The sequence below is a fragment of the Adiantum capillus-veneris genome, chromosome 7, assembly GCF_014529385.1.
Source record: "Adiantum capillus-veneris isolate H3 chromosome 7, ASM1452938v2, whole genome shotgun sequence".
NCBI classification, from domain to species: domain Eukaryota; kingdom Viridiplantae; phylum Streptophyta; class Polypodiopsida; order Polypodiales; family Pteridaceae; genus Adiantum; species Adiantum capillus-veneris.
This window is the reverse complement of record NC_140937.1, coordinates 72,712,798-72,728,456: the sequence shown is the minus strand read 5'-3', so window position 1 is coordinate 72,728,456 and position 15,659 is coordinate 72,712,798.

The following is a 15,659-nucleotide window of genomic DNA, read 5'->3' as shown; positions in this document are numbered from 1 at the left end:
GTGTGTGTGTGTGTGTGTGTGTGTGTGGATTTCTCTCTCATCCCCTACATGCAAGGCTCGCCCCCTCCTAAGTAGGGATTGCAAAAGACTTTTTTGTACACACACAAAGCATCCAATGCCCCTAGGGTTGACCTTTCGACACAACCTTTGAATTTTGGAACCTTAGCATTTTGGAAGTCTTAATGGGCTGAACCTTAGGGTCTTTTTAGCCCATTGTTGCACATGGCTCTTTTGCAGATGGACCCCCTTTTGGATCCCTATTTTCCCTCCTTTGGATCCCTACAGTGGCCGGTCTGCTAGCTTAACCAATATTCTAGCTTCCCCACATTAAATGATCAGTTTAATATGAGAAAATCATTTAGGAGAATTAGATATTGATTATTATGAAATTACCTCTCTCTTGACATCATAGTCGTCCTCGACTATGGTGTAGAGAAGATAAAGCATATTCATGAGTCCTTTTCTTAGCGAGAGGAAACCTATGTTACCCTACGACATCATTCCACAATGGATGACTAGTCCATTTGGCGCTTGAGAGCCTGAGGCTGCCGCAAGCATGTCTGCACATTAGTCCTATCAGTCTTCGATAGTAGAGTGACTCTTCTATGCTTGGGCTCTCATGTGCTTGTCAGCAGCAGCCTTTTGCCTTTGCTGTGAGATAGAGATAGCATCCCTAATCTTTTGAAAAGATTCTTGTAGGTCTCAGCTATACTCATCTGCAGCAGCGAAGATCTTCCCATGTACCTTAAGTAGCAAGGGACTTTTTGATCTTCCCTCAATTACCTCGAAAGGTGCTTTTCCCGTGGAAGTATGTAAAGTGTTATTGTAAGCATACTCCACTAAGGGTAAGTACTTCTCCCATTGGGATCTTTGATCTACTTCCATTACATAGGCTTTTAGTAGATCGAGAATTGTTAGGCTAGCTATTTCACTTTGGCCATCCGTTTGTGAATGATAGGCAGAAGAGAAGTTTAGCCTTGTCCCTAAATTCTCAAAGAGACCCTTCCAGAAATTACTGGTCATTCTAGGATCTCTATCCGACACTATGGACATTGGCAAGCCATGGTACTTGAAAATTTGTGAAATGAAGAGGGTTGCCATTTGATGGGATTTGATAGTCTTTTTGACAGGTATAAAATGAGCTTGTTTACTAAACCTGTCTACTATCGTCCATATTCCCGTATTCCCATGGATAGACTTAGGCAATCCAAAGATAAAATCCATGGATATGCTCTCCCATGGTGAATTAGGGATTGGCAAGGGTTGAAGCAATCCAAGTTGCTTCCCTCTATCAAATTTTGTCTTTTGGCATACCACACATTTAGAAACATACTCTTGTATGTTCACTTTCATGGTAGGCCAATAGAAATATGTTTCAATTCCCTTTAAGGTGGACTGAATCCCTCTATGCCCCGCATAAGGAGGAGCATGAGATTCATACATTACTTTCTCACGTAGTGAGTTAGTAACGCATAGTCTATTGCCATAGAGAAGATAACCATCTTGTAAAGTAAATGGTTCTTCTTTCTTCCCTAATGAAAGTGCTGAAATCACATCTCTAAAATCGGGATAAATAGCATATTCATCTATCATTGAAGATAGATCATTGTGAGTTGCTATGGAAACCGCATTCACTCTCGGCCGTCTTGAGAGTGCATCCGCTACTTGATTATGCTTGCCAGCAATATGAGCAATATGAAAATGAAATTGCGAAAGGAAATTTGCCCATCTCATTTGTTTGTCGCAGAGCTTGGTCTGTGTCATGAAGTACTTAAGACTTTGGTGATCCGTTCGCAGAATGAAAGGAGTCCCCAATAAATAGTGCTTCCATGAGTCTAAGACATGTATAACTTCAAGGAGTTCCTTTTCATATATGCTTAGAGCTTGCTCAACAGGGTCGACCCTTTGACTCTCATAGCCTATGGCGTGCCCTTCTTGGAGAAAAACAACTCAAAGGCAATCACCACAAGCATCACATTGGACCTCAAATGGTTTTGAGAGATCCAGTAGTGTAAGCACATGTTGAGAGATAAGATTTTCTTTAAGATTTTCGAAAGAATTGTTCTCCTTAGCGAACCATGTATACCTAACGCTTTTCTTTGTTAGGTCATGTAATGGTCCCGCAATTTGTGAGAACTTTTCTATGAAGCATCTATAGTATGCACACATACCTATAAAGCTTCTTAGTTCATGAAGATTCCTTGGTTTAGGCCATCCTTTTATTACCTCTAACTTGGATGGATCCATTTGGATGCCATCTTGAGAGATAATGTGACCTAAATATTGAATCTCTTGCAAGAAAAATTCACTTTTCTTTCGATTAACATAAAGTTTATTCTCTCTTAAAACTTGAAATATTACCTGGAGGTGTTGCCTGTGTTCGTCTAATGAATTAGAGTAGATGATAATATCATCAAATAACACTCCATTGAAGGTTTGATGAGGCCTGAACAGCTTCTCCATCAAGCGTTTGAATGTGGCTAGTGCATTGGTCAAGCCAAAAAGCATGACAATGTATTCGTAAAGACCAAATGTGGTGTGAAATGCGGTCTTTACAATGTCTTGATGAACTATCCTTATTTGATGATAGCCGTGGAACGGGAAACCTATTCTTGATAGTGATCCTATTTAGTGCTCTATAGTCGGCACACATACGATATGTGACGTCTTTCTTTTGCACTAATAGCATAGGTGAGCAAAATGGAGATGAGCTAGGCCTAACCATGCCCTTCTCAACTAACTCATGCACTTGCCGCATAATCTCCTCTTGTTGATCTTGAGAAACTCTATAAGGAGATTTGTTAGGCGGTGAACTTCCTGGAAGAAGTTCAATTGCATGGTCATCATTACCTCGTTTAGGAGGTATCTCACAAGGGATGTCGCCAATAAAAACATCTTGAAATCCCTTGAGAAAATTGGATAACTCTAATTCCTTTTGGTTGCTTTTATTTTCTTTTGCTAAAGCATTAGGTTCATTTTGAGAATCTTTAACAAAAATCATGTACACAGAAATAGAGCTCTTTATTGACTTGTTGAAAGCTGGTGTATGTACAATGGGGATAGTGTTACCCATTTCCTTAGCATCTATATACATGTCTTTTTCCCTGAACTTAAAGGAGATTCTCCTTTCAGGGAATTTAACATTGGCAGCCAGGCGGTCAAACCATGGTGCCCCTAGGATTACATCCTCATGCTTGAGAGGAGAGATAAAGAAGTCTCTTTGTCCACATAGCTTTGAACATGAAGCCTCAATTTCCCGATTAAGGGAGTGACTGAAGCTTCTTGCTCCTTAAAAGCATTGTCTACGGGTAGGACATCACCCATCTCGTAGGCTTGTATGCCTAACTTGGTGGCCAACTCTATAGATATAAAGTTGTGAGTAGAACCAGGGTCAAAGAGAATAAAAGCATCATGTTCTCTTACCTTTCCCCAAGCATGGCATAGAGGAGATCCTTTGTGGTGAGTTTGGTGAGTCTCCTCCTCTTCGATTTCAACCAAGGAAGCTCTAGGAGGATCTTGGAGGTTGTTCTTTTGGGGACAAGCGCAGTACACATGCCCTTGTTCGTCGCACTTGAAACACCGGTTATCCTTGCGATAACGCTCAAGCTCTTCAAGAGAGAGTTTGTTCTTACCTTTGTAAACTCCCTTCTCTTTAGCTTTGTTGGAGTTGCCCTTATGAGACTTTTGGACATTGTCCTTCCCCTTAGGCTCGTTGGAACCCTTGTTTTCCGTGGGCTTATTATTTCTTTTAGCCCCCGTTTGGAAATTGATTCGAGAGGCCACCATAGTATGGTGTATTACCGCCAATATGGTACGTGGCCTTTGGGAGTTGACATACTCCACCATTTCCTCGGTTAAGCCCGCACAAAATTGTTGCTTTTGATCTCCAAAATCCAACTTTTTGAAGACAGTGGCTTTGAGTTGTAGGTCCCAGAACTTGTCTACATATTTGTGGATGGATTCATAGGGAGAGAACTTTAAGCTTCTCCATTCGGTGAGTACTTTGTCTTTGGCATCGGTGGCCAAAAACTGCTTCATAATGGAAGCTCTTAAAGCTTTCCATGTTCGTGGAGCTTCACCGTTGGCTCGTAGGCTAGACCACCATTGCCTGGTGGACTTTTGAAAGTGCATAGCTACATGTCGTAGCTTAGAGGACTCCGTGAAGCCCTCATCTCCAAACGCCGCATCAAACTGTTGGATAAAGGCCAAGACTTTGTCCGTAGCACCAAAAGTACCATCATAGGTAAGGAAAGAGATGCTCTTCCCTCCCTCTTTGAACTTCTTTAGCTGACCTCTTCCATGCGACATAGGATTTCCTATTGCCTCTTCTTTTTGATGGTTCAAAGGTTGCACCATCACTTTCTTCAGAAGGTGAAGAATTTGAAGAAGGTGGAGAAGAGGGTGACCTCTTTCTCGCCTTTTTCTTGTCTTGATCTTCGTTGTCTTCACCATCACTTTCATAAGAGGAAGATAGAGAAGAGGGTGTCCTCTTTCTCACCTTTTTCTTCTCTTGGTTTTTATCATCCCTCTTTGAATTATGATGTGGAGAAGGGTGCCATGGTCTTCTCCACTTTGGTGGTGATGGAGAGCATTTAGCCCGCCGTCTTCGTGGAGCCATCTCCGCCGAGGTGGCGGGAGACTCACATCTTTCTCGTTCCTTGAGTTCTCCTTCGGGAAGGAGATGCATCATCAAGAAGTAAATTCTTGAGCCCTTCATATGGATTCTCTTCTTCTTCCCGAATCGTAGAGAGACCTCTTTTGGGAGTCTCACAAGGAGGCTTCCTAGGTGTTCTCTCGTCATGGTGAGATGAGCTTGGAGAATCCCGTGAGCACGGAGCTGCCGTTGCACTTCACTTTGGAGAGATGGATTGCCCATGGCTTGTTGAAGCCTAGAAACAAGATAGTTAACAAGGATCGGAGCATCATTAGTAGCTTGCTCATTAGCAAAATCAAAGTTATCAACATTAATTTCACTCTCTTTACTATTGTCAGCCATTCTAACAACTTTTAGGTGTAAACTTTTTTCGGTGTACTTTGGCACTTCAAGCCCTAGTTGCTACTCCTCTTTACCCCTTTAGAAAAAGCACTCAAGATACTGTACCCGTGGCTCGAATACCATTAATTGCAAGGAATAGAAGAGAGGGTCTTTCAACACCAAAACAGCACCGGCTCCTGTCAAGCTTCTAATAGCTCAATAGTGGTTAAGCCGTAGGCAAGCCCCGAAGGACTCCACTATTAAGACCATAGCTCTCGACAGTGATGCCCCGTTAACTGCACGAAGGCAGGCGCATTGCAAGGCTGAAAATTCCCTATTCTACTTACTCACAGGTAATTAATAATACCAACCATTTATAGCTAGCTTGAGGACCTCCCTTCTTGAGCAAGAAAAGAGAAACCTTGTGCTCTGATACCAATGTAAAATTTAATGGCCTAAAAACATGTGTGTAGCGGAAATTAGCATGAATATAGTGGGCATTTCATTAGAATAGATTCCTAATGAGAATTACAAGAGTGCTTGGGTAGAGAGAGCAACAAAAAGCATAACACCTAGTTAGATAGCTTCAACAATACTTTCAAAAGAGAGAGAAATTAAGCTATTGACAACAGTTAAGGACCGGATTTGCATGGAGCCGGTCCCCCCTCCAAAAGGCTTTGTATTATGGTTTCTCCCATCAAGAGAGACATTGTACAATACAATTCTTTGTGTTCCTTCAAGACTAGCTAGTGCAATGAAGATGAAAGCTTCATGCACTAAGCAAAACACTTAGCAAACACAACATCAATTATCCCCGGTGAGAGCTAGCAGGGTATGAGAGTAGATTGAGAGGAAGAAGGAGTATCTTACGAGAAAGATGTACATCTCCTCACATAATCACACAGCTTAGCTTAGTAATTATCTTGGTAGAGGATATGAGCATGCATTGAATCTTGGATCTTGGTTGGATTTTCATCCACATGCAAAGAGTGTGTCGATGTAGGCTTCTATCTCACAAGCTTGGAGTAGGTGATGAGCTCTCGATTAAAGCTTGGGAAGAGATAGTATTCTCTTTCTTCACACATGAGATTGTGTGAGTGTGTGTGTGATAATGCCTTGCAAAAATCAGCCCCCTCTCTCTCTTGGGCGATCCCTCTTGCTATTTGCTCTTGATATCTCCCCATTGGACCTCCCCACGGCTAGCCAATGACTATTAAGCAGCATAAGTGATAGCCTTCTGACATGTGTCCCCCTTTCTCCTTTTGTGAGACCTTTAGGAAATTTAATAATTCAACTAAACTCTCATTGGACCCCTTTGCCTCCTGGCCAATAGGAATCAGGCAAGCCATTGGGCTGTTGAATGCTCATTGGACCACTTGGGAGACCGTCCAATAGTCTCCTAGAAGACTTAATTCTCATTGGTTCTTTTATTAAGTGTTTTTAAATTAATTAAACTAGATTTACTCTAGCCTAATTCTCATTGGTCCACCTCCAAGGCCATCCTATTGGGTACACCTTGTGGGCATCTGGCCTAGGGAGTTGACATGTGTCCCTCATTCCCTTTGTGTAAAGGGAGCTTGTGTGTGTGTGTGGCTTTCTCTCTCATCCCCTACATGCAAGGCTCACCCCCTCCTAAGTAGGAATTGCACTCTTTTGTACACACACAAAGCATCCAATTCCCCTAGGGTTGACCTTTGGACACAACCTTTGAATTTTGGAACCTTAGCATTTTGGAAGTCTTAATGGGCTGAACCTTAGGGTCTTTTTAGCCCATTGTTGCACATGGCTCTTTTGCAGATGGACCCCCTTTTGGATCCCTATTTTCCCTCCTTTGGATCCCTACAGTGGCCGGTCTGCTAGCTTAACCAATATTCTATCTTTTTCTCTCCTGACACTTCCCCACATTAAATGATCAGTTTAATATGAGAAATCGTTTAGGAGAACTAGATATTGATTATTATGACAAACCATACATACTATCAACAACAAATGACAATCTTGTCAAACCATGTGTATGGAGAAAATAATGCATCTTCTCTTAGCCTCTCTTAGACTCTTTCTCCATGGGAAGCGACTCAGTGCTATGCGGAGCAATACAAGTGCTACATATTAACTTATGCGCACAAAATCCTTGTTGAAGAAGGCATCATAGCCGCATGTACACCAACATCTTGTCCAGAATAGAAAAACATGTCATACACGTTATATATATTCCAAGAACAAGTGCCAACGACATAGATGTTGTGAAAGTCCTATCAAGGTACTTTGAAATAAGACTCATACACTCAAAGGCTTGTCATACAAGCACTCTGCCTAATGAGAGTTAAACAGAACATGGCGTACATTCCATCATTCAAATCTATTCTGGCATAACGTGGACGAGTGGTAATTGACAATGATCGCCATAGCATGAAATGAAAAATTGATACTTGAACTGACGGAAATACCTGAATGACATTAAGTTGTCATCTTGTTCACCTTGTAGGCATACCCATCCAAGTCAGAAAGTAGATGGCCTTGATTGCCATAAATCCTTGTCGGGTAGTCGTAGACAAGCTCCATCAAACACATGTATGTTTCCATTGATAGCCTTGGCCTTGCCCATAGCCGGTTGTGCTGGCCACCATGGCCACTGACTCATGTAGAGCCCCTTCTCCTTCGGCACCCCCTAAAGCTCTCAGTAATTCCCATGTAAGTGACGGGAGAAAAGCGAACCCCAAACCCCGACGGCCTCTAAAACGCTGGGGGCCGAATGGTGTGCCTCGAGCCTGTCCACGGTAAAGCGAATAGGGGGCATCACCTAGCTTTGAGCGGCTAGGACGCAAACCACAATGATATGAACACCGCAAACATACACACGGAGACGGAGAGAGAGAGAGAGAGAGAGAGAGAGAGAGAGAGAGAGAGAGAGAGAGAGATTTGCAAATGACGAAAACCCTCAGGGGTGTGAGGGAGAACTATTTCTGTAGTATTTACAAATGGCATGCCGTGGTGATAGAGAGGTAGGGAGAAAAGATGGTACAACCTACTTGGTGTGCTCTCTAAAACGACTCAATGATTGTGAAGCTTTCTACCAAGAGCCTGTATACGTGTGTGCATCGACCATTGGAGTCGAGGGATGGACGCGGATCCCTTCGCATGGTGCAATTCCCAAGGCAAACCCAACACACAAGCCCCCTCCTTGTGATGGTGATAGTGTCAACTCTTCCCACTACATTCTACCAAGTGCTGACTTCTCATGAACTGCCCCCCCCCCCCCCCCTATAGTGACCTCTCAGTGCCAATTTATAGGTGTTGGCTGCTTGGATTATGGTAATCCCGGTGTGATTAGGGTAAGCTTAATCGGGGAGACAAAGCAAGTGGTGGACCCAGTGTGGTTGACCCTTGCTTTGTTTTGGAGGTTTATTAAAAGATGAGAATCTCTAGGTGGGCCTTTGTGACCATCACCTAAAGAGAGGAAATTTACAAAATGGGAATTTTACAATGGCTTGGGTGAAAACTGAAGAAATGATGAAAATAACCTATAAATTACTGAAATGACGTTGTGGTTGCATGTTGCCAGCGAATGGTGTGTTGTCGGTGCATCGGTGTAGCGCGTACTTCTTTTTGGGGTCCGTCGGGACATGCCTGCGGTGCATTTCTCCTTTCTGTTGTTGGCGGCGCGTGCTTTGAGTCCTCCTTCTTTTTCATTGTCGTCGTAGTCGTGGAATCCTTCGTTTTTCTTGTATTTAAGTGCGTATGTGTGTGTGTCTGTACATATGTGCATGTGGGCGGATGTGTGTATGTATACATAGATGTGGGTGCGCATGTGTGTGTGTGTGCGCAAGCGTGCGTGGGAACGGGCTTATTATGTGTATGATATATATTATTATATATATAGTTTTTATCTTTTTTTTCGGCTCTGTTGACGGTGGTCTGCTACATGAGGATGAGGGGTGGGGGGGGATGGTGTATGTGTGCGTGTGTGTGTGTGTGTGTGTGTGTGCGCGCGCAAGCGTGGGGTGTGTGTGTATGTGTGTGTGGTGTGTGCATGAGAGAGAGAGAGAGAGAGAGAGAGAGAGAGAGAGAGAATTTTATGTGTCTTCTCAGGCCTGCAAGGAAGAGAGAGAGAGAGCGCTTACTGCGGGCGGCGGGCTGGGGCCGTAAAACAGAGAGCGAGAGAGAGAAGGGGGTTGGAGGTGGTGAGGGAGGGAGAGGATGAGGGTGTTCGTGTGTGTGGTGTGGGTGTGTGGTGTGTGTGTAGAGAGAGAATGGGCTCCGGCTTCTTGCGTTGTGCCTTCGGGTTGAGAAGAGCAAGAGGGAGAGAGAGAGAGAGAGAGAGGATTTTGGAGAGAGATACGTAGGGAAAAGAGAGAGAGAGAGAGAGAGAGAGAGAGAGAGAGAGAGAGAGAGAGATCTCAATCGATGCCCGCCGGGGGAATAAAACTACAGGGAGAGAGAGAGAAGGGGTATCTAAAACCGAGGGCGGTCGGCTAGGCTGGGGCATGGTCCATGGACAAGCGGGGGCCTGAGGGTGATAAGGCCGGCCAATCGAAGGGGGGGGGGGGGGGGGGGGGGTGCCATGCCCGTAAAGGTGTCGTGAGGTTGCCGAGCCTTCCAACAGTGTCACCAAGGCTCCAGCACAAGAGAAATAAGTTTTTTTTTCTTTTTTTTTCTTTGATTTTCAAAAATCGGCCATCATAAGCATTGGGCTTAAAAGCCTTTTAAGTTGGCCGGTACCAGCTAAAAAGCAGCAACCCTAGCCCTATGCCCTCTTGGCTGCCCTTGTTCGGATGCTACCAGTCGATGCATGAGTGGCGGCTGCATCTTGGCTCATGCTCCCTGTTTGCATCCTTGGTTTGGCCTTGGCAACGCAACTATGCATGCTCTTTTCTTGGTTGTCTACTCGTAGCCCTCCCTAAGGCGTACTGGTGGCGACATTGCCCCTAGCGCTACCTCACATATGCCACTTTGGCTACTTGCAAACATGGCCCTTGGTCAGCACTGTTGCAGCCATGGAAACTCGATGGCACCCTCATGACGCCTCTATGGCACCCCTTTTTCTACCCTTTGAGCAATCTGCACGTACAGCCATGGCTGACTTCTGGCACTCAAAGGCTGCCCCTTGACAATTGTGGGTGGTTGCCTAGCCTTGCTGGATCACATCAGTCCTCGGAATCCATGATCACTTTCTTGCTGCTCTCTCAGAGCACGCCCCCTTTCTTGGGCTATGGACACGTAGATCAGTCCTCACTGCTACCCAAGCAAGGGCAATTTCCCTTGATCCTACCTCATGGCACCATTCATGGCTGTCCCTGGACGCAGTCCACTCTCTTGGCAGCTTCAAAAAGCACCAGCCTTGGCTCATCACCGGGGCATCACTTTTTCTTGTTATGCAAAGCTAGCTCCTGTCCGGCACTACCCTTGCAAACCCATGGCTGTCATTAAGCATGTAGCCATATCGTGGCTCACTGGTTGGCACAACCCAGTGGTGGTGCCAACCCAGTGGTAGCACTCATGCAGCCTCAGCCGGAGGCCCTGCCTTGGGTTGCAAACACAACAAAGCAAACACAGCAGAGCGATCTGGGATGCTCATGGTGGCTTCCATCAAGGAGAGTGTCCAGGGCATCGCCATGGCAGGCATTCACTCACTAGGGCCTGTTCCCACGGCCATCTGCCCAACAGCCCTTCTCGGTCACCTTGTGCATGACAAGCCGCATGCATCGCCGGCAAGCCTTATGCCCATGACCTGCCAAGGATGCATGTTGTTGCCAAACATGCAAGCTGTGATCATGCATACAATTTCTTCCCATCCGGATTCTTCGCTCCTCCAAGAACGCCATCTCCAAACTATAGTAGGATTCAGCTTCTTATGGCTTCCGTGATCTATCTTTCAAAAAAGATGCTTCTTTTCTTGTGCATGCGATACGTGGAGGAGGCCATCTTGGTGTTGATTCTCTTGCATGCTTCCTTTTTCCCGTTTTAGAACATGCATGCATTATGCAACTATTTTGAGATCTTCTTTGTCAAACGACCCAAGCGCTCCATTAAAGCTTCAAATTGACCTTCTTTCCTCTTCTATCTTGACATGGAAGAACTCAACTTCCTTCATGGAGTTGACTTGCTTCTTCTTCCTTGCCATGCACAATCTCCTTAACATACACGACCTTCCAAGCTTGAGGCGTATAATTGGCTTGTAATCACATAATAAGATAAGAATTAAGAGTTAAAACTAATCAAAGTTACACTTAGCTTGCAAACGATCAATTGTTGTTCGTGCTTTGCCTGTCATGTGAGACCATCCACCGCTCAATCTGAGAGAAAGAACGCCATAATCACACACGCCTTTGTGCTCCATAGCCTTCTTCTCACTCCCTAAGCTCTGATACCAGTGAAAGGCCATAGGGAAGATATACATGCTCATAACCACCCAACCTGCCTATATATAGGCCCCTGGCCCTCTGGATCTTAGCTACATATAGCCCCTGTACTGCATGTGTATCCGTCGACCCTTGGCCAAGGCCGTGCCCTCCTATAGTCCTACCCTTGGCATGAGAGAGAGAGAGAGAGAGAGAGAGAGAGAGAGAGAGAGTACACACGATATACATGGTTCACCCAATGTGGGCTACATCCACGAGAAAGCAGTCACTTAATGGCTTTAGTACTTCAAACAAGAAGTAAGCTATAAAAGCATTATACCCTTAATAGAACTCTCGCATTGCTTCACTCTCACCCGTCCTTGTGTAGATAAGTCCAAATAAGATCCTCCAATCCGTCCATGTGTGGTCACCCTTGAGAAGACAAGTCCTCCTTTGAAATCAGCCACCGGGTATTGAATTCGGCCACCGGCCATAGGCCATTGACTTCCGACCACGGGCCACTGACCATTGACTACCGACAACCGGCCAAACAACTAGTATTTTTTCGATCACTTTCTAGCCGCCGACAGGTCATAATATTCTGGTGTGGTGAAAATTTTGGTTTCCGGCGAGTGATTTTGTTTTTCAACGAGTGATTTTTCTTCACGCACAATGGCTTCTCCTCATAATGGGGGCCTTACAAATGTGCGTTTTTAATACAAAAAATTACAAGGGGTAAATCAGACTTCATACTTAACAAGCACCTCAAGGACCTTAGTAAGCAAGCATGACAAGCACCTGAAGCTTGGGCCACGTTCCCACCTCAAGCACAACCCTAGCTTACCTAAGGTCAAAGGACTTTTAGCTCTAACCATTGGAGGTCTTTAATGAAGCTAACCCTAAGGTCTTTAAGCTCCATTATCTAGCCTTTCTCTTTGTCAAATCATTTCTCATTTGGACCCCTTTACTATGGGCCCCATGTTGAGATAGACACGTAAGAACATGTCTATATTCTAACCCTTGTTCCCATTTATCTCCCACATTGAATGATCAGTTTAATATGAGAAAATCATTTGGGTTGGTTAGATATTAGATTTTAGGAACAAGACCAATGATGTGGCACACAAGCCTCAAACTAGCACAAAAATTATCGCCGATGGAGCCGAACAGAATCGCCAAGCCTTCACAAGCATATTTTGCTTCATCTGTGAGCACAACCGCTCACTCTACCACCACAAGTCCTTCTCCCCTCTTTTGTGCCCGTTGTTTACTGCTTGCACACCATTTCCTGTTAAAAATGGATGCGTGGTTGCCTTGCAAAATATCCGAAACAACATATTGCTAATCATAAATGAGCAAACCAACATATCTGACACCTCGGATAGCACATAACCAATGGTGCATGTGAACAAAAAGAGACAGCAAGCGAGAGAGAGAGGAAGAGAACATGCACAAGCGCACCTCCTAGAGTGGAGTGCTATGCCTGGCACGGCGAGAAAGGAGAGAAGAGAGGAGAGAAGAATGAGTCGGACACTGGGTGCAATCTCCCCCCGTGCAAGAGTGACCATTTCCCTCTTGCACGTATTTCATTTATAGATTTCTTGAATGATCAAATTGAGTACAAACTAGCCGGCCGATCATAAATGGCCAAAGCTCATAAGAGCACTTGAATAATCAGATATATAAAAATATAATATTCTTTTGTAATAGCCTAGCTTGGTCAATCCTTTTTCACGTGTCAGCTGCAATAAATAGGAACATATCAATTCCATAACATACCTCTCTGTTACAAAGCAACTGTCCTCAATTGCGAAGATAAAATTTGCAAACCATACTTGGTCAAAAATAGTGATTAGTATTCTATGTCAAAAAAAAAAAGTACGTTATAAAATGAAAAATTTATGAGACAAAACAACATTGCTTATGTCTGCCGTCATCCACATACTACCTATTCTAGTGTCCGATACCACTAGAATAAACAGTATATGTCATACCCTGATGAATCAGGATATCATTGGTCACACTCATTATTCAAGAAGTCAATTTTCATCAATCTCAAGTTCACTTTCATAAATACTGTCACAACAGAAAATCATCATATACCAATTCCACATCCAAATCCAAATCGCTTTCAGTATATATCCAGGTAACAAAATCAAACTAGTTACAGTGGTGGCCAGTCAGTGCAGCATGATTTTATGATTGGTGTTGCCTAAATCCGCAAATCTACACCTGAAGTGCTGCCTAAATTGGCGAATTAGCAATAATGCTACCTAAATTGGCGAATCTTCATTTGATATAAGTTCAAAAAGCGTGAATCTACAGTTTGTTGTTATGCTACCTAAATCGACGAATCTGCACTAATGAGAAACTACACACTTCCTAAATCGGCAAATCTGTGTGCATGTGAACAACGGACCAAGAAAGACATAAAAAGAAAAAAAAATTGCCACCTATTACACCAAATTAGAGTATGTTCTAGTAGCAAAGCACTTACAAACTGTGGCTCAATATCCCCGAGCACCCTAGCTCAAATGAGGAGCTGCATAGCTAATGAATAATCATGGCAATAAAATTTCATAATGTGCAAGTAGTAAGCCCTGACCATAGCAATGTATTTTCTACTGAAAATTGAAATGAGTGTCTGGAATGTAAACTGCATTGTTTTCCATGAATAACATATTGTACGAGAGGATTAGTATATTGAACCAAAGAAGTACCAAGCAAAAAGGGTTAAAATAATTTTGCAAAACAAAGAGAGGATTCATGTAAATGGTATGCTGAAAAAACTTGCATCCTTAATGGTGTGCTAATTACAATAAAGTCAAAAATAGGGTAGTCTTGATGATGGTATGGAGCCATATAATGATGAAAAAATAAGAAAACATAAGGTTAACAGGATTGACCAATGCAAGTAGTAGGTGCAGAATGAGCCATTTAAAGAGGACAACTTTGAATAAAAATCCCCAAAAATTTGTAGTTTATGCAATTTTTAACTATGGATATGTGTGCATAACGGTTAATAACATCAAATGATGAATGAACATTAATTGATGAAGGAGTCGTACGTAGATGCTAGATGTTAAATGACAATGACAGATGAAAATCATCATTGTCATCAATTCCCGTGGATGCTCGGCATCAAAGAAAGTATTACAGTGGTCATCGAAGCGCGTCCTCAATGTCCACAGCTGTAAGGAGTTGTTTTGGGAGGGGAAAGAGAGATAGAGAAATGAAATGTTATATGACTCGTCGTCAGAAGGCCACATTTACATATGAGACCAAATTGATACAATCGGTGTGAATCGAATACAATGTTTGGATATAAAATAAAGTGAGGTAAAGGGAAATACTAAAGTCAAAAAACGGGAAAAATCCTTGTGCAGTTGCTGAAGAGCTTCATCAACGGTCGGCATGACCCCGTTGAGGAGGTATGGTTGATGATGACAACTTAGAGACGGGCGGTTAGAATTGATGCCATGTTGATTGTCTCCAAGCCCACCTCTTTGCACCTGTGAAAGAAGCCCTAATGGCCGTTGCAGTTCCCAAAGTTGTCATTAGCATCGTGGTTGTGATCGTGACCCTCATCCTCCTCATGATTCTCTCACAAGAACGGGGAGAGGGGTTTCTGACGCCGGGAATATGGGGGAATCTTTGAAAGAAATACAGTTTCTTTTAAACTGAATTATGCGAGGTTTGGAGTAGCTGCTAGCAAAAGAGAGTGCCTCTCCTTCTAGGTTGGTATATAAGAAGAGGGGGACTCCAAAACCAATATGTGTGTACTACTTGCTTGTTGGGACGCCGCTAATTAAGCTTCCCTGCACTACTCTGCTCGTGACTTGCTATTATGATGCAGGGCTTAACTAGCACATGAATGATTGATCAGTTGCTGCAAATGTTTGGGCACCAAATATAGCGGCTGGTAATCTATCAAAATGCTTGTCAATCGAAGAGATACGTGTAGTAATTAGCTCTTGAGCTTTCTACACAGTGAGAGTATTAATTTGTCTCATGCTGCTACCAAAGCAGATGAGAAAAAGACAAGAGCTTCCCTATGCATCTTGCAATATGGACAACGCTAGTGCGGGTCAAGACAAGAAACATCCTTCTGAATTGGAGAATGCGTCAGGCCAAACAAAGCATACCCAAAGGCAAATCATGAAGAAAATTCAACAGTAGTAGATGTCGACAATAGAAGCAGTGATAGGCACAATATCTATCGCAGCGAGAGTAACTACTCCCTCGAGTCACTACGCTTGTAGAGTGGTTGCATCCTCAAGGATCTTGAGAATAACTATGACCGCCAACTTCAGGACCACAAGGAGAAAAGGTTCTCCTTGCCTCAA